This window comes from Stomoxys calcitrans, chromosome 4, assembly GCF_963082655.1.
Source record: "Stomoxys calcitrans chromosome 4, idStoCalc2.1, whole genome shotgun sequence".
NCBI lineage: Eukaryota > Metazoa > Arthropoda > Insecta > Diptera > Muscidae > Stomoxys > Stomoxys calcitrans.
In genome coordinates this window covers 180,520,334-180,544,962 of record NC_081555.1, presented here as the reverse complement: position 1 = coordinate 180,544,962, position 24,629 = coordinate 180,520,334, and the positions used below count along the sequence as shown (strand labels likewise).

General features: G+C 39.3%; 1 protein-coding gene across 3 annotated transcripts in view; it reads right to left on the bottom strand.

Moving 5' to 3' along the window:
- LOC106082995 (uncharacterized) overlaps nucleotides 1-24,629 on the bottom strand; it is an 80,601-nt gene that overhangs the window by 39,663 nt on the left and 16,309 nt on the right. Inside the window, exon 1 of one of the 3 annotated variants that reach the window (XM_013245783.2) lies at nucleotides 22,933-23,022. The exons of 1 other annotated variant lie outside the window; for it this stretch is intronic. The gene's annotated coding sequence lies outside the window, so the exon portion shown is untranslated. Of the gene's footprint in view, nucleotides 1-22,932; nucleotides 23,023-24,629 lie in introns of those variants that run through there. One more of the 3 variants, XM_013245782.2, reaches the window with a different exon arrangement.

Genomic DNA, 24,629 nt, shown 5'->3' with positions numbered 1-24,629 from the left:
AGACTTTAGTCCCTAGTAGAGTGGATAAGATAAGAGCAGGTCATACCATCGCGGAATAATGGAGACGATACTCGAGATGGAGTATAAGACACTGTTCCTAGCGGCAACTCTGGTATTGCCATCGAGCTTAATGGATGGATCGAAGCCAGGATTCACTAAATAAGGTCTCTGAAAACCAATTTTTAAACCCACCACCATCGGTTGGGGTTCTACTAATCTAGCCATTTCGTTTGTAACACCTCGAAATATTGATTTACAACGTCAAAAAAGTATATATATTCTTGATAAACGTTCGAAGTCCATCCAGACGTGAATGTCCGTCCATCTGCCTGTGGAAATCGCGATAGCAATTGAACAGCTAGCCGCTTGAAAATTTGCACAGATGCTTCTTGTTAATGTAGGTTGTAGAAGATTGCAAATGGGCCATATCTGTTCAGATTTATATATAGCTCTAATATATGGTGGTCCTTCGACTTGAATTCTTATGGCCCTAGAAGCTCCAATTACTAAGCGATTAGGCTGAAATTTTGCACATAATGTTTTGATACCAAGTTTGTATGCTTTGTGCCAATTATGGACCAAATTCGTGTATAGCCTAATATATTGGGTTGCCCAAAAAGTAATTGCGTATTTTTTAAAAGAAAGTAAATGCATTTTTAATAAAACTTAGAATGAACTTTAATCAAATATACTTTTTTTTACAATTTTTTCTAAAGCAAGCTAAAAGTAACAGCTGATAACAGCTGACTTCCAACATCCATGATAAAGATTGTACAAATCGGTCGAAAACCAAGCCGATTTTCCAATTAACCTTCTACGGTCCCTAGGGATTAAATTTTTGCCTGGTTTGGCAGAAATTTGGTACTTAAAGTACAACTATGCCCTTCAACTGAGTTAATTTTGTGTAAACTTTTAGCAGAACTCATGATGTAGGGTTCCCAAGATTCGGTCCGGTCGAACTTAGCACGTTTTCACTTGTTTACATAAATTCTCTGTTTACGTTTTCTCTTTTTTGTGTAATTTTCAAACGGTACTTTTTGGCATCCTCAATGTTCATGGGGCCTTTCCACATTTTGTTTTTAACAAGTCCGGAAGCAAAGCATTATTTGCGTTGTCGTTCTCTTGAATAAAGAGGGTAGTATTTAGTTCTTAGCACTGCTCAAACTTTTTTCTCCAATGTTTTTTTTTTTCACTTTAATATTGCAAAGGTGCTACTTATTTGCCCACACTTGTATGTAAGTGCGAGCATGTGTGTGTGTGTGTTTGTTGGCTTACTAACCAACAAACAAACCACTGTGAATATTTACAACTGAATTGTGTTGTATTGAATTGTGATTTTTGAATTTTGCCCGTTGATCGTTGTTAGCACGAGTATCATTATTGCGATTAGTCGGTTATTATTCACACGAAACAGTTATTGTTGCTGGTGCCGTTGTTATTGCTGTAGTAGCTGTTTTCGCCTTGGCGCTGCTGTAGTTATCATAGTTGGGTGTTGCTATTTCCCATTTTCAGTTGCTAAATAGGGAGTGGGTGGGGGTAATTTTCGCCAGAGCTTTAATAATTTTTGGCTGTTTTTTGGTAATTTTATTCTGGCTGCGATTTCGCTTTTGTTTGAGCCCAGTCAGAGGAGGAGGAGGAGGATTTGACTGGGTTGGGATATACTGCAATTTTGATTATGCACTCGCATGAAAGTATTTTCATTTCATTTTGGTTTTGTTTTTATTTGGCTTCTTTGGAAGTTCTCTACGAGCTCTAAAGTTAGTGGCATCGAGTTTTGTTTAGCTAGTTGAGGTTGTATTTTTTCGTGTGTTTAGCTTTTTGCCTTCAGTTGAGTTGGGCTTTTTTGAAGCTAGTGCTGCATCGGTACTTGAGGTTGTGTCTGTTACCCAATAGTTCGCCCCAGATTTTTTGACTCACGACATTCAAGTAAATACCCTAACCGACAGACAGACAGACAGACATACTGCGAATGCGGTACGACTAAGCAAAGGAAAAATCCAAAAACTTAGGCCCCCAACTACTCAAATACGAGCGCCACTAACAACTACTTTGTACTCGCAGTTTGCAGCAGCGCCTATCGAGATAGAGATACTCTGATATGCTCGCTAAACGTGGTCCCGCACCTCGGTGTACTCTGCGAGCAGGATGACTGTGCTGTGTATGGATGGATGGATGGAATCGGATTTGGATTTGTGGATGTACACAAAAGACTTTTGGATGTTGTTAACAATTGCAAATGGATTTGCGTCTTTGTCAAAGGGGGCGGCGAACCAGTGAGCAGCAGCAACAGCGGCAAAGACAACAATGACTAGAGCCATGCCTCACCGGCCGACCCAGCCAGTCAGCCAGCCAGCGTTTATGGCCAACTCTAACCCCGTCTGCGTGCGGTCGGCATTACAATAGTGTTGTGGTACTTAATGGAGGGTTTTCGGAAATCAAAGGCAAAAAACATGTCTTTTTTTTGGTTTTGTTTTTGTTCAAATGTCGTCAGTGCATTCGTTTTGCATTTGCTAGGTTTGTGTTTCAACATAGGAATGCCTCATTTATGTTCCATTTAATAGAAATACAAACGCCAATGTCCATTATGTGGTGCTTAGGCTAAAGACCAAGTTTAGCAGCCACCACAAGTTGTGATAAATCAAGTCTGGGTGTCATATTTTCCCTATCTTTTGACTGACACAAAAAGTTCATTATGTCATTTCGAAAAAGGGAAAGAAAAGTGAAATAATCTCAATGCAATGGAATTGGATTGTATTTAGTTTTTTGGTTCTTTGTGTTATAGAATTTTTCGGTAAAATCGAATTTGTATATCAAAATTTTTTAAAGCAATTGACAACTTGTTTGATAAGATTTTTATAAGTCAATACCATATCTAATCGGTCAAATTTATGTCTATATTTTTTCTGTGGTATCAGGAATCGCGATCCACCATATCAGTCAAAATGTTTTCACAACAGCATGCTCTTACTCAAGTTATTATAAGTTCTTTGCTATGCTATTCATTGAATGTAAACGATCCCAAGCTGAAATATGTTCGAAAAATCACAAAAGGATTTTAAAGATCAAAATAAAAGGGTGCAAACAGTCATTTAGAATTAATTTTTTTTATTAATCCAGTTAAAATAGTGATTTTCTTCACGATCTGGATCCCCCTATAGGATTTTCGCCGTCCTATTGATCGTTTCGCTGTTCCATAATGTTGCATGCGCTTGCGTCGCCCACTCCCTTAACTCGGACTGCGTCGACCCGAAAGGCTTCAGGTTAACCAAGTTTATTAACGGCAGTCCTCTGCCCTTCACCGCCAAATCGTGTGCCCGGTAACCAAACGATGCGTATTTTGCCATCCTTAGAGAAGGCGTTAATCTCCTTCTTATACTGCAAGACTGTTTGTGACCTTACCGTCCTGGTTTTTATTGCCCTTATGGCAATTTTACTGTCGGTAAAGATGTTCAGACTCGACCTCCTCGCGTTATCACCACACCACTTCACGCATTCCGTAATCGCCGGGTCTCCGCCTGCAGGACCATGTTATGGCCAGGCAATCTAAAACAGATCTCAGTCCCTGGCCCACCCTGACCTCTAGCTTTTATTTACCCATCCATTCCATATAGCAATACTAGGGTTCCGTCAATCCAAGCAATGCCTCTCACTCGACTTCAAGGTTCATCTAAGGTATCCCCTTCCTTCCGCCTCAATTATAACGCGATGGTATGAGCTGCTTCCAACCTCAATCCATTCTCCCATAGCCTTAAGTCTCATAGCCGCAGTGGCTGCTTCACACTTAATCTGTATGTCAATGGGTCGGATATCTAGAATAGTCTCCAGTGCCCTAGTGAGCGTGGTCCTCATCGCTCCGCCTATGCCAATACAACATGTTCTCTGAACCTGTTGTATGGTCCTTATGTTGTACTTTTTCTCCATAGCAGTCCACCAAACTACAGAGGCGTAAGTAAGTATTGGTCTAATCACGCTTCTGTAGAGCCAGTGGACTATCCTGGGATTCAGGCCCCATTTTAAGCCTACGGCCCGTCTTCATAGTGCCCAACATCAGTAAGCCTTCTCAGTACGCTCCTGAATGTGCTACTTCCAATTCAGTTTCCTGTCCAAGATAAGTATTTGACCTTGTCCGATATCGAAATCGTCTTATTGAGGAAACGTGGTGCTTTAAATTGGCCCACCTTCGTCTTCCTCATGAACAGGCATATTTCAGTCTTCTCTGGGTTAACATTGGGATCTCTGGGTCCAGCCCAGTCATATGACATATGCAAGACCATTTAGACCATTCTGCATAGCTTGTTCGGATCCTTATCCCTTAGAAGTATTATAAAATCGTCTGCGTGGCAGATGGGTTCAAATCTCTCCTCAATCATCATCCTTAATAGGTCATTTACGGTGGTCACCCATAGGTGTGGCGATAAAATGCCCCCCCTGTGGCGTGCCCTGTCCCACTTTTTCACTTATATTTTTGTCATGGGGCACACAATTTATCTACCTGTTCCTTAGCATATGGTTTATCCAGTCTCTAAGGACCGGGTCCACCCGGTACTGGTCTATGAATTGGATCAGTGTGTCGGTCCGCACATTGTTAAAAGTCCCCTCGATATCAAGGCATTCCGCCAGTGTCTACGTTTTGGCATCGAAGGATTCTTCTATTTTATGCACTACCTCGTGAAGGGCAGTCTCCACCGACCTTCCCTTGACATAGGCATGCTGTTTGTATTTGAGTATCGTTCGCCCTTACTCCGCTATGGTCCGGCAAACAAATGATGCGGATCGTGCCATCCTGAAAGAAGGTGGCTATCTCTACCATACACTCCAAGACAGTTGTTGCTTTCTGTAAGCCTGAACTGGAAGTGTTACACTCAGGAGCGTACTGTGAGCTCCTTAGTGTAACACTTCCAGTTCAGTTTCCTGTTCAAGATCAGTCCTAAGCATTTAACCTTGTTGGATATCAAAATCGTTCTGTTGAGGAAAAATGGAGTTTCAACTTCCTCGTAAACAGGCAGATTTAAATTTTCCCTGGGTAAACATTCAGACATTTAGGTTAAGCCCAGTCGTATGCTATCTCCGAGATCTTTTGGGTTTTTTTGCATAGCTGATTCGGATCCCTACCGCTTATAAGTATTATAATATCGTCTGCATAGCCGATGGACTCAAATCCCTCCTTAACCCTAGTATTTTTTACCGTAACAACCGTCAAAATGCATTATAAAGACGAAGAGAATTGCGAACACATTCCGTAGAAGTGGTACAGAGTTCTATTTGCAAAAATTAGCGACATGGCGCTGCGTTCGTAAAAATGTTGCTTTAATTAATTCCAGATGTAATTAAATGCCCACGAAATGAGCAACAATTAACTCTGCTTCAATGTTGTTGTCTTTGTTGTGTGTTGTTGTTCGACTCTTGTTTGATTTCTGGCGAAGAATAGACTCCGTCGGATTCCGAAATAATTCAATGGGCAGTTTTCGCCGCGAATGAAGTCAGTACTAAGTCGGGATCGCTAATATTGGGTTGCCCAAAAAGTAATTGCGGATTTTTTAAAAGAAAGTAAATGTATTTTTAATAAAACTTAGAATGAACTTTAATCAAATATATTTTTTTACACTTTTTTTCTAAAGCAAGCTAAAAGTAACAGCTGATATCTGACAGAAGAAAGAATGAAATTACAGAGTCACAAGCTGTGAAAAAATTTGTCAACGCCGACTATATGAAAAATCCGCAATAACTTTTTGGGCAACCCAATAGATTATTTATGCAGGTCACCCATAGGAGTGACGATAAAGTACCTCCCAGTGGCGTGCCCGAAGCCACTTTCTCCCTTAAGCTCATGTCATGAGACCTAAAATGTATCCATCTGTTTCTTACCATACGGTATATCTCAACCGCAATCTCAAAGAAGCCAGTCCACATAGCACTGCTCTAAGGGCCGTATCGATCCTTACATTTTTAGAAGCTCCATCTATGTCAATGGATACCGCCATTGTTTTTACTTGGCATCAATTGTATCTTCTGTTGTATGATGCATAACTTCATGGATGACAGTCTCCACGGACCCTTCACACAGGTATGCTGTATTGGAGCAATTCGCTGGATATCCTATTTTTTATCATCATACCAACAAAACGTTCTATGGTTTTGAGTAGAAAGTGCGTAAGGCTATAGGCTTTTGGTGTCTCATAACTTGCCTTGCCGGGCTTGGGTATAAACACCACCCATCACATTTTCATAAGCTCTCAAGCAGATTTGCAAAGGTCATCAACAGATCCTGCTAAATTTAATCTCTATCGGCCAATAATTCAAGCTGATAATATAGTGGTATTGTTTTTAAAATTATCCAGTAAAATGTATTTAACTTTACAGCAAGTAAAACAACACATACCTCAATGCTACTCATATGGATCGCATGTTCATATATCTAAATTGCAATCAATTACAAAACGTTTGTAACGAATGCCATGTGCAAATGACACAAATACTACACCACTGCAAGGGATCATTGCAGCCATTCACAAAGTGTGCTTTTAATTATTCTTACCCTATGCTCGATATGGACTTTTAGCAAACAATCGACCAAGCTGTGTGGCACAAATTTCAAATCCATGCACACATACACACAAACAGCGCTTTTTAGCACGTATGAAGTACAAATTAAAACACACACACACACACGCACACAAAATTATGACCATAGGTACCATATTCTATAGCACATGGCTAAAGGTGCTTCCAATTATAATCAACGTACTATTTTAATAAACACACTTAGCATGTACGCTTATTGGCATGGGTCAATGTTTACCTCTAACAATATGACAAATTAAAAATCTAAAAAATAAGAAAACAATTGCTGAGTGAAATTTACAAAGCGGATGTGAATGTGTGTAATTATATCAACGCCTTTCAATGTAGAGGGAACCATAGATCATTTGATAGAGACAAAAAAATCAACTTCTAGAGGGAGTGGTGGTATAATGGTCATTGCATCATTTGTTTTTTGTTTAATATTTGGTATGACATTTTTTGACACTAATCTAGGATGGTTTACTTGAAGTTTAAAAAGTTTCAACAGTTTAAAAAAATTAGTAAAAATACGGCATTCATTAATGAATTTAATCCTTTAATTGCTAACGAGTACACATGTCCTCCTGAGGATACATCGGGAGGTGGTTAGCAGCATTATGAAAAAATATTATCTGTATGATTTGATTTTCTTACAATTTTGAGAAAGACGAAGAACATTAGACTTCAGAATTCTATATTTCCAAGTATAACAAACGGGAGGAGAAAAGCAATATGCCCCTTTGGTCTGTGGAGGTGTTACCATTTTCCATTCATCGCAGTTTTAAACGGACCTATTGTTTTCGTATTATGCTGCTGTGATGCAATTAAAATTAAAACCTTGAAGGATTTCGTAAGTGTCACGTACAGCTATCCAATCACGTAGGGTTTTCATAATGTTTCTTCCATCTTTTTCTTTTCCAAAATTTCTTGTAATGTATTTTGCAACTTAGCTAATTTTTGTATATGTTTTGTCTAAGGAAAACCTTTTTTCGATTTCTTTTCGCTTTTACCATTTTAAGTTTAATTTCTTATATTCGTCATCAGCAATTACATAAACATGAAAATAAGATACTGTGTTCCCACTTCTCAAGCACTTTTTCTGTAGAATTGAACCATTTGCACTTTAGTATATCACCACCATAGAATAGGGGTGTACTAATCAAGTTAGTCCGTTTGTAACATCTCAAAATATTGACCTGTTACCCTATAGAGCATACATATTCTTGTTCGTTATGACATTTGAGGTCAATCTAGCCATGTTCGTCCGTCCTTCCGTTAAAATCGGTTGAATCTGTTGATAAGATCGAGCTTCCATATGGAGTGGTTCCGTTTCTAATACCTCGAAATATTGATCTGTGACACTATAAAGCATACATATTCTTGATCGTTAAGGCATTTGAAGTCAATCTAGCCATGTTTGTCCGTCCGTCCGTTAAAATCAATTGAATCTGTTGATAAGGTCAAGCTCCCATATGGAGTGGTTCTTCGCCTCTAGAATCCTTTGTTTGTACAAGAAAAGTACAAATACCCTCCATCTCCCATACCAAATTCTACCCACATAAGTCCATAAATAGATACAACCCCTATATAAACCCATGCGCCGATTTGACTTCTTGAGACCCTTGAAGCCTTTTGTTTTGCTGAAATTTGGAATACGGTATTTGTAGAGATGGGCGATGAATAAATACTCAAAAGGTATTTACCCGGTAAATTGGGTAAATACACGGGTATTTACCCATTTATACCCAAAAGTTAGGTATTTATAATTTTTCAGATATCTTGGGTATATAAACATTTTTGACGATTACGTATTCTTTGTATATAAACCTGACCTTCTGATCTCTAAAATCGGATTTAAGTAATATATAGCCGCTATATAGACCGATCTCCAGACTTTAAGTCTTGAGACAACAAATTGCCCATTTTTCATCCGATTTCGATGAAATTTGGCACAGAGAGTTTTGGTAGACCCCCATCTATTTCTGTGTGGCGCGGTTCAAATCGGAATATATTTGGATATAGCTGCCCTATTGACCGACCACCCGATCTCCCGATATAGGGTATTGAGGCCATAAAATATCCATTTATTACCCGAATTCGGCACAGTATGTTCTGGTAGACCCCTACACATTTCAGTCAAATGTGGTAAAGTTCGAACCATATTTGGATATAGCTGCCATATAGACCGATCTGCCAATATTGTGTAATGAACCAATTAAAGGAGCATTTTGTATCCTATTTCGATGAAATTTGACACAGCGATTTTCGGTATCCATTTAAACTGTTTTGTAGAATATTGTCCTGATCGCACCATATTTGGATATAGCTGCCATATAGACCGATCTGCCAATATGTGGTCTTAAGTCCATAAAAAATACATTTGTTTACCTTTCGCTTGAATTTGAAACTTGGCATCTAAGCCAAATATGATCCAAATCGTCCCATATTTGGATTTAGCTATGGATATAGCGGAGTTAAAATAAATACAAGTAAGAGAGTGCTAAGTTCGGCCGGGCCAAATCTTATATACCCTCCACCATGGATAGCATTTGTCAAGTTCATTGCGCGGCATTTCTTTTTAGGCAAACAAAGAATAATGAATGAGAACTGTTGCGCTATTGGAGCATAATCAAGTTGTAGGCCGATTCGGACCGTAAAGGAATTGAATGCTAAACATTGTAGAAGTAATTGTGTAAGATTTCAGTCGGATCGGGTAAGAATTGCACCTTGTAGGGGATGAAGAAGCAAACTCGAATGTCGGTTTATATGGGAGCTGCATCAAGCTATAGATCAATTCAGACCATATTTCACATGTATGTTGAATGTCAAGGAAGAAGCCGTTGGATAATAACTGCGCCCTCTAGAGGTTCAAGAAGTCAAGATCCCAGATGGTTTTATATGGCAGCTATATCTGATTATTAACCGATTTAAACCATACTTAGCACAGTGGTTGGAAGTGATACCAAATACCACGTGCCAAATTTCAGCCAAATCGGATGAGAATTGCTCCCTCTATCGGCTCAAGAAGTCAAGCTACCAGATCGGTTTATATGACAGGTTATTAACCGATTTAAACCATACTTAGCACAGTGGTTGGAAATGACACCACCAGGTGCAAAATTGGATAAGAATTGCGCCCTCTAGAGGCTCAAGAAGTCAAAAGCCAAGATCGGTTTATATGGCAGCTATATTAGGTTATCAACCGATTTGAACCATACTTAGCACAGTTGTTGGAAGTGATACCAAAACACCATGAGGAAAATATCAGCTAAATCGGACGAGAGTTGCGCCCTCTAGAGGCTCAAGAAGTCAAGACCCACGATCGGTTTGTATGGCAGCTATATCAAAACATGGACTGATTTGGCTCATTTACAATCACAACCGACCTACACTTTTAAAAAGTATTTTTGCAAAATTTCAAGCGGCAAGCTTAACTCCTTCGAAAGTTAGAGTGATTTCAACAGGCAGACGGACGGATATGGTTAGATCGACTTAAAATGTCATGACGATCAAGAGTATATATACTTAATTGGGTCTTAGGCGCATCTTTATTCAACCATTCCCGGCTTAAAGTATGGGGAAACCATGACTTGTCTTGATAACATCATTGTATTTCAAAGTTTTTACATCTGTAATTTTGATTGAGCCCAATTTTTTTAGTATTCAAATATATATTCACCACAATTATAGCGAAGACTTATTGGATTAAGCACCAAACATCTTTTTTTTTGATTTTTTTAAGTATCGAATAAAATCGAAATCTAGGTAAAAACTTTAAACATTGTCCCTAAGATATATCACAAAAACCAAAGCTGCCGGAGAAAAACTGTTGCAAAATCATTTTTTAATTTGAAATAGAAACAACGAATAAATCAGAGGAAATGAAAGTCGTGTTGACCAGCGCCATCAAACCCACAAAGGACATGTTGTCGTATACTTAATAGTGTTTAGAGTTACTCATGCAACACGGGGCTCTAATGAGAATATCCGTACTCAAAAATTTGTGCACAAATTGTTACTGGAAGTTGCTCGCGTACTTTATTAGCCAGAAGAAGGAGCAGGAGAGAGAGCAAACACAATTTTGAGAGTTTGGTAATTGAGAACTTGCAATTTTCTTCTGGATGCTTTTTTTCCAACAGAAATTTGCAGCGTCGAACAGCGGTTTTATGAAAACCAGCTGGTTAATTCAAATAAATAGCATAAGAGTATAAAGGCTGTGTTGTCTCTTGTAATTTTTTACTGAAAAGTATGCGAACAGACCTAACATCAGCATTCGTTTGCTACGTCAGAGAGGAGAAAAGCTTGACCGTATGTTAAATATACCAATTCACCTAGAATCCCTTTCTGATTCGAATTGGCCTGGTCCGTCTGCCTGTCTCTCCGGCTGTATGTCTGTCCGACTAGTCTTGCAATCAAGATGCAGGTGGAATATCTTACCCGATTGTGGGTTTATTTTCAGCATATCACATTTTTGACCAAGGACGAACGCCATTAACTTCATGTGTTCATGCCACACAACTCCCAAACAAGCTCAAATTAGAGCATAGCTCTTATATACATGTATCTTTCATACAATTTGCACCTTCATGACTATAGAAGCCATAGCATTGAACAGATTATTAAAATCGAGCCCGTAATCGGCTTGTTGTGCGCTCTAAAAGCTATAAAGTAACCTCTAAAAAGAAAATGTTTAAGTTAGGAACTCCGTGTTACTTACAAAATCCTTAATTGTTTTCAATAACACTCCCCCAAGTTGGTTCATATCCGGTATTGTATCTCCACCTAAGTGCCGGTATCTGTTAGACGCTAAAGCCGGGCAATGCCAATGGAAATGGTCCAACGTCTCATCATCTTCCCCGCATGCCCCAATAACTATATTGATCTGCTTCTTACTCCCTTTCAGTAATAGCCTCGACTTCTCACGATCTGGATCCCCCCATAGGATTTTCGCCGTCCTATTGATCGTTTCGCTGTTTCACAATGTTGCATGCGCATTCGCCTGAAAGTCTTCGGGTTACAATATAAATTTTGCCCATGAACATTCCACTAAGGAACAGGAACAAACTGGTCACCGATTCAAGTTTTAAGCTTCTAAGACAAGGGGCCTCCTTTTTATAGCCGAGTTCGAACGGCATGCCGCAGTGCGACACCTCTTTGGAGAAAAGTTTTACATGGCATAGTACCTCACAAATGTTGCCAGCATTAGGAGGGGAAAACCACCGCTGAAAATTTTTTCTGATGGTCTCGCCTGGATTCGAACCCAGGCGTTCAGCTTCATAAGCGGACATGCTAACCTCTGAGCTACGGTGGCCTCTTCGTCTTTGGGTTAACCAAGTTTATTGACGGCAGTCGCCTGGCCTTCAATGCCAAATCGTCTGCCCTTTCATTTCCCCTTACTCCGTTATGGTTCTGCACCCAAACTATGCGGATTTTGCCATCCTCAGAGAAGGCGTTAATCTTCTTCTTACACTGCATGACTGTTCGTGATCTTACCGTCCTAGTTGTTATTGCCCTTATGGCAATTTTACTGTCGGTAAAGATATTCAAAATCGACGTCTTCGCGTTAGCAGCACACCACTTCACGCATTCCGTGATTGCCCGGATCTCCGCCTGTAGGACCGTATTATGGTCAGGCAGTCTAAAACAGATCTCAGTCCCTGGGTTCTCAATGTAGACCCCCAGGCCAACTCTATCCTCTAGCTTTGATCCATCCGTATAACATGATAGTACAGATGGCAATACTACGGTTCCGTCAATCCAAGACTGTGCCGATGGCTGTAGTGCCTCGCACTCGACTTCAAGGTTCATCTCATGTATCCGATCCTAAATCTCTTCCCTTCCTTCCACGTTTCCTATCGTCGCCTCAATTATACCGCGTTGGTATGAACTGCTCCCATCCTAAATCCATTCGCCCATCACCTTAAGTCTCATAGCCGCATTGGCTGCCTCACACTTAATCTGTATGTCAATGGTTCGGATATCTAGAATAGTCTCCAGAGCCCTAGTGGGCGTGGTCCTCATCTCTCCGCCTATGCCAAAACAACATGTTCTCTGAACCTGTTGTATGGTCCTTATGTTGCACTTTTTCTCCATAGCAGTCCACCAAACTACAGAGGCGTAAGTAAGTATTGGTCTAATCCCATAGAACTGGGTGTATTGTAGAAATGTTTGTTTCGCTTACATTTTGGGAGTAAACCACCTTTCTTGAAATGTGAGCTTGAAAATAAGTGCAAAACTGTGTTGCATCTGTAGGCTTGGAGAAAGCCTGAAGTTTTCCCACCCACGACATAATAAAAAAGATCAACTTTTATGAAGCGGCATCATGTTTTTTCTCCTTTATGATGTATGATTTTCGCATGCCTTTGTGTTATTTGCTTTGCTTATCTTAGCCTTTGTTGTTGTTAACCCAATCCAATAAATTAAGGTAATTGCACACACATAAACAGACATGTGAAATGTTGATTTTCATATTTTATTAGCATAATTCCACTACCAGTCAAAAGGTAAATATCACCTTGTCATTTGGTAATGAGACAAACATACCAACCAACATGTGTTCAACAACATACATTGCACACACACACACACACACACAAACACACAGTCACAACATATGCCAATAAGCAAACACAAGTGAGGTTCTGTGCATGTTGGATGGTCGGTTGGTGGCTTGAATGCCCGGCTTAAAAGAAACTATGTGAGCTGTTTTTAAGACTTGACTTGTCCGCCTGGCCCGGTCACGAGCTGCTATTTATTGGACTTTTGGAAAATTGTTAAATTTTTAAACCATATATGTACAGACACTTATAAGGAGGCGAGGGTGCGGGCAACCGCCAAGAGTAAAAAGAGTCAGAAGGGGGCGTCTACGTACCACTTTGTCGTGCTTAGAACCAAATGTGTACGATTTCTGAATATTTAATTGCCACTGGTTACCGCCACCGTCAACAATCCCCACTCCATCTATTGATGGAAAGAAATCAGCCCGGCCATAACCATTTGCGAACATTGAAAGCAAGAAAAAATTGTATCTAAATACCTACGGTTCTTGGGGTTTTTTGTGATTGGAGCGGAGTAATGGCTTCGTAGGTGCTCAATTTGTATTTGGGCAATTGGAAATGTCTAAATATTCCATTTTTGCAAATACAAAAACAAAAGCAACAACAAAAGAGACCTATACTTGAAAAGCAATTTGCACAAAGTAACTGAATGCGTGCGTACAGAGGCAAAAAGAAAACCATACAACTAAATATTCAATTTAAAATTGTGTTAATAAAGAAACTTAGGTAATCATATTTCAAAAGATAAAAATTAAAAAAATTAATAACAGCTTGTAGCATTTAATTTTCTGAGCTCTAATGTAAGAATAAGTGGAGGCCACTTACCTGGTCGTTTAGAACTAGAACTCCGAAATTTGGCTTATCTTATTGTTCTTGCGAAATCAATGGGGTAGATAGAAAATATATGAAAACAAGTAAAAGCGTGCTAAGTCCGGCTGGGCCGAAACTTATATACCCCCCTCCACCATGGATCGCATTTGTCGAGTTCTTTTCCCGGCCTCTCTTCTTAGGCAAAAAAAGGATAAAAGCAAAGATTTGCTCTGCTATTAAAGCGATATCAAGGTATGGTGAAATTATTTGTTGGAGACCTGTGTAAAATGTCAGCCAATTCGAATAAGAATTGCGCCCTTTGGGGGCTCATGAATTAAAATAGAGAGGTGGATGTATATGGGAGCTGTATCAGGCTATAGACCGATTCTGACCATAACAAACACTTATGGTAATGGTCATGCGAGGATCCGTCGTACAAAATTTCAGGCAAATCGGATAATAATTGCGAGCTCTAGAGGCTAAAGAAGTCAAGATCCCAGATCGGTTTATATGGCAGCTATATCAGGTTACAAACCGATTTGAACCTTATTTGGCACAGTTATTAAAAGTCATATTAAAATATGTCATGCAAAATTTCAGCCAACTCGGAAAGGAATTGCGCCCTCTAGAAGCTCAGAAGTCAAGTCTCCAGATCGGTTTACATGACAGCTATATTAGGTTATGGATCGATTTGAACCTAACTTAGCACAGTTGTTAGAAGTCATAGCGAAACACGTCGTGCAAAATTTTCTTTACTTTCTTTATAGATTGAGCGAAAGCTCTTCTTACACGTTGGGAGAGGCACCAACTCGGCTACAGGAGTTGGTAGAGTGCTCGGATTGCCATAGCAGGGGTCGTGGGTTCGATTCCCACTAGAGGCCGTGGTGTATCGCTACTGTGGTGTCACAAATGCAAATTTGGCCATGAGCATCCAATTAAGAAACTGGGGCAAACTTCTCACAAATCAATGAGCGCTGTTCGATTCAATTTTAAGCTCAATGATAAGGGACCTCCTTTTTATAGCGGAATCAGAATGGTATGCCGCAGACCGACACCTCTTTGGGGAGAAGCTTTTACATGGCAAAGTACCTCACAAATGTTGCCAGAATTAGGGGTCACAATGGACTTAAAATTGTCTAAGTGAGTCTGTAAAGGACTGACACTCTTACCTTACCTAACCTAACCTAGACGTTGGACAACTAGATTTTTTTAAATTCGGACATTTAGGTACTTAAATGCACAAAATGGTACTTTCTTTACAGATTGAGCTACATTACCCAAAATTGGGAAATGACTTTTTTGTTAATTTGTACGGGATTCACTGAATAGGGTTAAACGAAGCGGTAATTTTTGGAAGAACTTGGCATTGAGGATGTCAACTTGTTCTCTTTTTACATTCATTCTTTGTTTACGTTTTATGCTATTTAATGATATTTTCAATGGGCAGATTTGACATCCTCAATGACGTTCATGGAGCCTATCCACTTTATGTTGTCGCAAATGACCAACATAACTTTCTTTTAGTGAATCCTGAGTTAGGTACTTAAAAGCCCAATATGGTAATTTCTTTTTCGGTTGATCCAAAACTGTCAACTTTAGGCAACAAATATTTTTGAAAAGTTGTACCTAATAAAAAGGGGTTAGCGAAGCAGAGCGGGGGTATGCTTGTTTATGATAGGACAAAAGTTTAGCTAGCTTAGACTTTACTTTTCTTAATTACTTTGCATTTGAAATATTTAAAACATTACCAATTTATCCATAAATTTGTTAAATGCAGAATAATCTTTGTAATACATTACGGCATACCTTAAATAACATTTAATCAATTATAATTTTCGTTGGCAATTAAAATCATTAAGTGTTGAATAAATAGCAATTTTATGTAATTCCAGCACTTTCAATTACAACAATTAATTAAGGTAGCTAATTTCATAATTAAGCTCGATGTTTAGTGTTATTTGCTGCTAGCGACATCCGCATTTAGATGCACACTTTCATTTGAATGGCAGACATATCTCTGTAATTGAGGAAAATCTAAGGAAGTTTGTATACATTTTATACTTTTCCCTCATTCACAACGAGGTGAACATGCCTCAATATGCATGCTAGTACATGGACTCGTACATAGCTAGGTACATGTTCGCAACATTCATATCTCAAATACTTGCAATGATGTGAACAATTTTCAAATGAAAAATTCACACGTTTTTAGTAGATTTATGTTGGTGTTGTTTTTTTTTTTTTTTGTTTCGTTTGTGTTTTTGCTGTTATTATTAATATTTTCTTGGCATTTGTTATTGTAGTTAGAGTTTGAACTCGTGTCTTGCTGCTTACTGGCTGAAGTGTGGTGAATGCCTGCGAGTGCATTATCCATCAGCATGAGCAGTCGACGGCGGCAGCAGCATTCAACCCGCAATGGCAGCAACAACACAGCATCACACACTTTGTGGCCTCTTGTTTTGTTCGACAACGCAGTCGACTAGTGTACCAACTCGTAAATACAATGTCCGTGCGATTCGTTGCCAACCGTTTGAGTTGTTCGAGTTCGAAAGATACAGCTTAAGCTGTAGATGCAGCAAAAACCAATTCTGTTCATTTGAGGTGTCATAGATTGGCTTTGTATTGTTACAAACTTTATTTTCTCACGGTTCTTTTTGTTGCTTTTGTTTTCATTATTAAATTGAAAATTGAATTTCTATGCCAGACTCATTGGTAGAAAAAAAAGAACTCTCTTACACGCAGACACACACACACGTAGTTAACACACCCAACCACCCACCGTGAACCTTCGATTTGTGTGTTACCATACTTGAATAATTCGTTTCTTGTCATTTAAATCGACAAGTAAATCGAGGCTGCATAATGGCATGGTTTAAAATTGAAAATTCAGATATTTATTTTTGTTATAAAATGCCCTCGGTTCATTAATAGTCATGGCTGAATAATAGAAGGTAACATCACTAACAAAAAACAATAACTGGAAAGGCCCCATGAACATTGAGGATGTCAAAAGGAGAAATCTTAAACAAAGATTTATGTTGAAAAAGGAAAATTTTACATACTCAATGGCAAGTGATGTTGAAAATACATAAAAATGTGTGCCGGCTGTTCGCTTTCCGCAACCTTAATTAGTGAATCCTGACTAATTGAAAGAAGGTTGTTGACACAAAAAGTGGAAAGTCCCCAATAAACATTAGGAATACCAAAACGTGCCAATTAAAACTGCCACAATGAGTGCTTAAAAAAATTCGCCACTTTATATGGCCAATGCGATGCGAAACTCCTGACATTGCAATGGCCAGTCAAGACCCTTATCTTTGGTAAGAGCGGCAGTTTCACCCCATTCAAAACAGGTCCCCTGTATACACCAAGTTTGGTTTGATTCTTGAAAATTGAAAATTCAGACATTTATTTTTCTTACAAAAGGTCCGGGATTCATTAATAGTCATGGCTGAATAATAGAAAGTATCCTCCCCAGCAGAAAACAATAAGTCGAAAGGCCCCATGAGCATTGAGGATGTCAAAAAGGAGAAAACTTAACCGAAGATTAATATAGAAAAAGGAAAATTTTACATCCTCAACAGCTGGTAATGTCGAAAATACACGAAAATGTGTGCCGGCTAACAGAGAGAAGGTTGTTGACACAAAAACTAGAAAGGCCGCAATAAACATTTAGAATACCAAAATATGTCAATTAAGCACAATGAGTGCTCAAAAAGTCTGCCCCTTTATGAGGTCAATGCGATGCAAAATTCCTGACATTGCAATGGCCAGTCAAGACCCCTATCTTTGGTTAGAGCGGCAGTTCCACCCCATTCAAAACAGGTCCCCTGAACACTCCAAGTTTGGTTCTAATGGTTGTGGAGGAATCTTGAAATTTTGTCCACCCGAGATCCATGTATATATATACATGAGACACGTGGTGTGTAGTCCCTGTTATAATCATCTCGATTGCAACTACTCTAAACTTCAAATTAAATTCTATATTGAGGGACCTAATTTGTATTAACGAGTCCGAACGGCATGTCACGAAAACTCTTTGGGGAGAAGTTTTTAAATGACATAGTACCTCACAATTGTCGCTAGCATTAGAATGATGTTATCGTCAGGTTGTCAGGACATGCCAACTTCTGCGCGAAGGTGGCCTCATCTTCAAGAGCCCTACTGAAATCCCACACCGTGTCGCCAATCCCCATTCCATAGTAACCTCGACCATGGAATGCACATGCAAATTTTACCCATGAACATTCCACTAAGGAACAGAGGCAAACTTCTCACATGTCAATGAGTGCAGTCCAATTCAAGTTTTAAGCTCAATGATAAGGGGGCTCCTTTTCATAGCTGAGTCCGAACGGCGTGCCGCAGTGCGACACCTCTTTGGAGAGAAGTTTTACATGGCATAGTACCACACAAATGTTGCTAGCATTAGGAGAAGAAAACCACCACTAACAATTTGTTTTGATGGTCACGCCAGAATTCGGCGTTCATCGCCATAGGCGGATATGCTAAGCTCTGCGCTACGGTGGCCTCCCGACCATGAAATAAACATATATATTCTCCATCTCCATGGCATTTTAAATCGTCCTTTTTATTCGTCCTTTTTTCCTTCCGTCTGCCTGTCAAAAGCATGCTTAATTTAAATTCTTGAAATTTGGCGCTAAAGAAAATTTTCCCACAAACATTCAATAAAGGAGCATTGGGAGAAGGAATCGCATATACCTCAAAGATCCGGCAGGAGGGAAACATAATATTTGCACCCAAAGCCCGCCAAATAAATTATGCCCTAAAATCTTATAGACTTGGATCCTTTCTGCTCAAAACCATGGAGCGCAAAGGGGTTCCAAAATAAAGGGTAAGACATCCTACGAATTGCTCAGATACAAGCATCAAAGGAGCTTTAGCAACCTGAAACCATTACCCCCCTATTACGGAATAAGTAAGGTGGTATGGTATGCCGACAAGATCGATGTCTTAGAATGCAAGGAAGAGATTATTGTGTATTGTGAATATGGCACAATGGACATTTTATATATAATCCCAATCTGAATAAAAGGATACCCAGTATGGTTTTGAAAGTACAGAATTTTGACGTGGCACACAGCCGGCCTTACATAGTATATTTAGAACAATGACCATTTTGCGTCATCTTAACTGCCAACATTTTTGGATTTTTTTTTTTAATTTCAGATGAGGATAAATTTTACAAATTGGCTGTATCCAGTTCTGAATTTATATGAAACTAAGTCAGGATTCACTGAATAAAGTTAAGCCAAGCGATCAGGCGACTTACACTTTTTTTAATTTTTGGCAGTACTTGGCATTGAGGGTGTCCCCTTGTCACCATTTACACTCATTCTTTGTTTACGTTTTCTGCTATTTGATGACATTTTCAATCGGCAGATTTGACATCCTTAATGATGTTTAAGGGGCCTTTCCACTACATGTTTTTGCAAGTGACCTAACCTTCTATTAGTGAATCCTGATGATTGTGAAAAAATACGTCCTCCACGATGACTGCGTAAAACGTTAGACGGACAATCAGTACAGAAAGGTAACCCAGACAGACAGACATGGCTAAGCCAAATCTGGAAGTATTTCTAAGTCGAACTGGTTACTGCATTGCACTCACAGTCGTGGCGCAGGATATAGTTCAAGTTTTAACCATAAAAAAACATATGACTGTGTACTTTTTATTTCATTCATTGTCCTTACGACAATATTTCGTTATTTGCTTATAGAAAGGTTAGGTAAGAGTATCAGTCCTTTACAGACTCACTTAGACAATTTTAAGTCCATTGTGATATCACAGTGGCTAATTACGACGGCTGCACTGGTAATCCAAGCATGCTACCAACTCGGTTACCGGGGAGCCGTTAAATTGGAGGGTTTCAAAAGATAACTTATGGCTCTTATACCCAAACAAACCGATCTTCAGGTTTGACTTCTTGAGAACTTAGAGGAAGGAAAATTTTTCTAATTTCACGGAAACGTTGTTGAAGTTATGGACGCAATATAAAACCCTCCACTACATGGCTAAAGTGTTCTTTAACTGCGCATCAATTTGGCTCAAATATATCACCTAATCAGTCATTTATGGTTTCCGATGTTGTTGTTATAGCCACATAGCATATGAAGGTAGCGATCCTCGTCAGGCTCCTGTAGGTGAGCAAGCTCGTTCCGGTCCAAAGGACTGATCGCTGCGGGAACAGGATGGACATTAGTTATTTAAAGGCGCCAATTACCCCCCTTGTCATATCGAGCATCACAGTCACTCAGTATTTGTGCAAGATCCGGCCTGACCTCTCCCTGAGACTTTCCGCTCGATATCGCTGATTGTCCGCAACTGCCGTTGCAGCTACTCCGTATGAAGCATTCCACTATCCATAACTTGTGGAAGCGCCCGGTAGCTTGCAGCTAAGTTCCTCGTGACAGCAATGAACACCATACAGATCGGACTTCTATGTTCAAGTCTGCGTGCCGTGCCTGGATAACTTCATAACTTAATGAAGGCCACATCTAGAGAGTTTAGACATCTTGAGGACCTAGAGAGTCTATTTATAATTAAATTTGCCTGAATTTTTGCACATGAAATTTCTATGACCTCTGCCAACTTGTTCGTAAATCTGTTTACAATATTGAATAGTTCCTCAACATCTTGTGCTTCTGAAAAGCTTCAGTCGACAGGTTCATTTTTGTTCACTTTCTGCATTTGGAGCTATATCTCAGGAATATTTTTATTCTGCCAAATCGAAGTCCTCAAAAAAAGTGTGGCCAGATATAAAAAATTACACGTTAAAAATCCTCAAAAACGGTTTAACCGAATTTCCTGATATTTTGGTGAAAATAGGGTACTGGATTTTTTTGATATCTGAAGGGGGGGCGGACCTTCCTCCTTATCTAATATTCAGAATCGCCTGATCTCGGTGATGGGTGCTGCGATCTAAGCGAAATTTTGCGTGTTCTCTTATAGTAACCTAAAAATAAAAATTTCATATCCATTTCGGATGGGGTACCTAGGGGGGACGCCCAACCTAAAACCTTCCCTTTATATATTTAGACCAATCACGGCAATATGGGACTCATATGAAAGGTATTTAAGATTAGAAAACGAATCTGATATCCAATTGTCAGACGAACACCCCTAAATCGTATATATTAACCGACCATGGCAATATGGGACTCAAATGAAAGGTATTTGCGAGTAGAATACGAATATGATATCCAAATGTGGAACCAAGTTTCTGGGGGTCCACTTCTTCCCCAAACAGGACTTATATACTGACAATGGCAATATGGGGCTTAAATAAAAGGTATTTGAGTGTAGAATACGAATCTGATATCCAAATGTGGGGCTAAGTGTTCGGGGGTCTACACCCAAAAAACTCTCCAAAGAGCACAAATTTACGACCATAGCAATATGGGGCTAAAATAAAAGGTCATTGGGAGTAAAGCAAGAATTTGAAATCAATACTCGGGAAAAGTGTCTATGGGGCCACCCCAACCCCAAAAAACACCACCAATATAGGACGTATTTCCTAACCATTCCAAAATGGGGCTGTAATAAGAGGTATTTAAGAGTAGAACAGGGCCAAGTCACTGAACTGCCGCTCCATCCCCCAAAATACCCCCAAACTGGTCATGTTTTCCGACTATGGAAATATGGGACTCGAATGAAAGGTATTTGGGAGTAGACCACGAATCTGATATCAATATTCGAAACGAACTGCCTAGGGGATGTCCCACCCCCATAACAACCCCAAATAGGTCGTATTTGCACACCAAGACAATTTGGGTCTTGAAGATAATGGAGCTCGATATTGGTAGTTTTTAGGGTCCATACCCCAAACCGGACATATTTGCTGACTTTTGCTTTAAGGAGTTTTAATGAAAGGTGTTTGAGATTAGAAAACGAATTTAATATTGAATTTTGAGGCCAATGACAATATGGGGTTCAAAAAATGATATTTGAAAGTAGAGAACGATGCTGGTATATTTTCAGGTCTAAATGTTTGGGGGACAACCCCACTGCCATCGATAGTTTGCCAGCTCTGATTTAAATCTATTTTATATAATCAAAGCGCATGTACAGATTGGAATGACCAATGGTCAAAATTTACCATAGCGATGTTTCTTTTCAATTAAATTGTGATGTGATAACATTTTTTTGTAAATATTTTCTAATTGCACACACAGTTCATTCTTTTCATTCTAAAAATGTATTAAGGCCATTTACAATCAATTGCGATATTGACGACTTTGTGAATCGAACTAACAGCTAAGAAACCTCTGCATTGGCCCACAGATCAGAGATAAGAAATTTTGTAGAATATTGTATGCACATGCATGTGTGGTCGAGAATGTGCAAAGTGTCCAAGTGTTGGTGTTGTTGCACTTGTTTTGCAGCAACCAACTGATTGTGTTGCACTGTTTGTTGTCGTTTCTAATTCACAGGATCGAAATGGTTACGTAATGCGACCTGATTACACGCTCTGGTGGTGGTGGTGGTGGTGGCGGCGGCGTAGTTGTTTTGGTCTGCTAACACGCTGACTAAGCAGCAATTGCTAGCTAGTCATCGCCTTAGTAAACCCTTGTTGCATGCTGCTAGCCACAATACACAGTGCAGCAGAAAGATGTATGGACGGAGGTGCACGCAGACAGATAGACCTATGGACACATGCATGAATTCTTGCGCGCTTTTTTTTTGCTCCCTCATTCATTCATTCACCTAGACCAGTGGGCTATTGCTGGCCCACTGGCTTACAAGCACGGCTTACAACTTGTTGCAGTCTTCTCACCAGCATGGATGGCAACAACGACAACGACATCGACATTGTTGTCGCCGCAGAGCCGTTTACAACAAACCAAACAAAATCAAAAGTTAAGAAAAGCCAACACTTATGCAACATTTGTTACAATGGCCAGACTAAGCGACTGAGTGACCAACTAACCGACCGACTAACTGACTGACTGACTGACTGCACTATGACAGGGTTTGAATAAATACTTGTATCTTTTCTGTGTAATTTGAATCAATCACATTGTTTTCACGTTGCCTTGGCGTCACATTTGTTGTGAGTTTTTTTTTTTTTTTTTGTTTTCTCAGCTTAAATATTTGTCATGTCCGATGTTCAGATGTTTGTTGGACCAATCAATTGACGTTTGATTTCATAATCACTACTTTGTTTGCTTGTTTCTTTTTCTCCTTCCTTTTCTTTTTGTTGTAATTTTTTTTTTTTTGTTTGCTCTAAGATTTTCCTTTAAACAAAATATAAATGATTTCTTTGTTTTTTATTTTCTTTTTTTTTGTTTTGTTGATTTTTTAAGCCGCACTTTGCTGTATGATTCTCAATTTGGCGGAATGTTGTGGGAAAATTTTCGGTTAACCAACAGATCGTTGAAAGATCATCGATCATCACTTGTTCACACGTTGCGTTCACGTCTTATTATCCGTAGCACATGTCGTCGACGTTGTGCACCGCAAGCCACTGAACCTTAACTAACGCTCGACTAACGTTTCAAACGGCAAATGGCTGGCATTTCTGCTCCTCATCATCACTTAACGCTTGGCTGAATGGGTGGTTGTTGGCTTGCTGGTCCGCTTTGGTGTTTGGGTGTTTGCCTCTTTTACTGCTCACATGGGGAAAATGCTTGAACATTTTCTTAAGCTTTGATTTTTCCCTGCCAACATGTTGCATATCATTCACTTGCTCTCGCCGAAAAGCGTTATAATTTAAGCTCGTTTCATTGATGCCTGAGCACATCACACATCGAGCAACGGGTGGCCTCAAGAAAAGCTTTTGTCAAAGCTCATCAAAAGCCCTCTCACATATTCAATGTGTAATCGAGAGAAAGAGTGAGAGGGATTGTTTTGCCTTAAGAGAATATATACAAAAGCAATGTAAGAGCATTTGCTCTTTGGTAGGGGACCAAGTCGAAGAAATATTTTGCCAGTTGCCCAGTTAGATAACTTTGTTGCAGAACTCTTAAAAATAATTAATTTTCTTCTAAACACATAAGCGAGCCATTTGTTGTTGTTTTTTTTTTCAAATATTTTTTAATTTATAACTTGGCTTTGTTGTTATCTTTCACACCATTTCACTTGCAATATTTATTCTTAAAATTAGTAAGATAATAAAGGGTGATTTTTTTGAGGTTAGGATTTTCATGCATTAGTATTTGACAGATCACGTGGGATTTCAGACATGGTGTCAAAGAGAAAGATGCTCAGTATGCTTTGACATTTCATCATGAATAGACTTACTAACGAGCAACGCTTGCAAATCATTGAATTTTATTACCAAAATCAGTGTTCGGTTCGAAATGCGTTCATTCACCGTAACGTTGCGTCCAACAGCATCTTTGAAAAAATACGGTCCAATGATTCCACCAGCGTACAAACCACACCAAACAGTGCATTTTTCGGGATGCATGGGCAGTTCTTGAACGGCTTCTGGTTGCTCTTCACTCCAAATGCGGCAATTTTGCTTATTTACGTAGCCATTCAACCAGAAATGAGCCTCATCGCTGAACGGTGAATGAACACATTTCGAACCGAACACTGATTTTGGTAATAAAATTCAATGATTTGCAAGCGTTGCTCGTTAGTAAGTCTATTCATGATGAAATGTCAAAGCATACTGAGCATCTTTCTCTTTGACACCATGTCTGAAATCCCACGTGATCTGTCAAATACTAATGCAT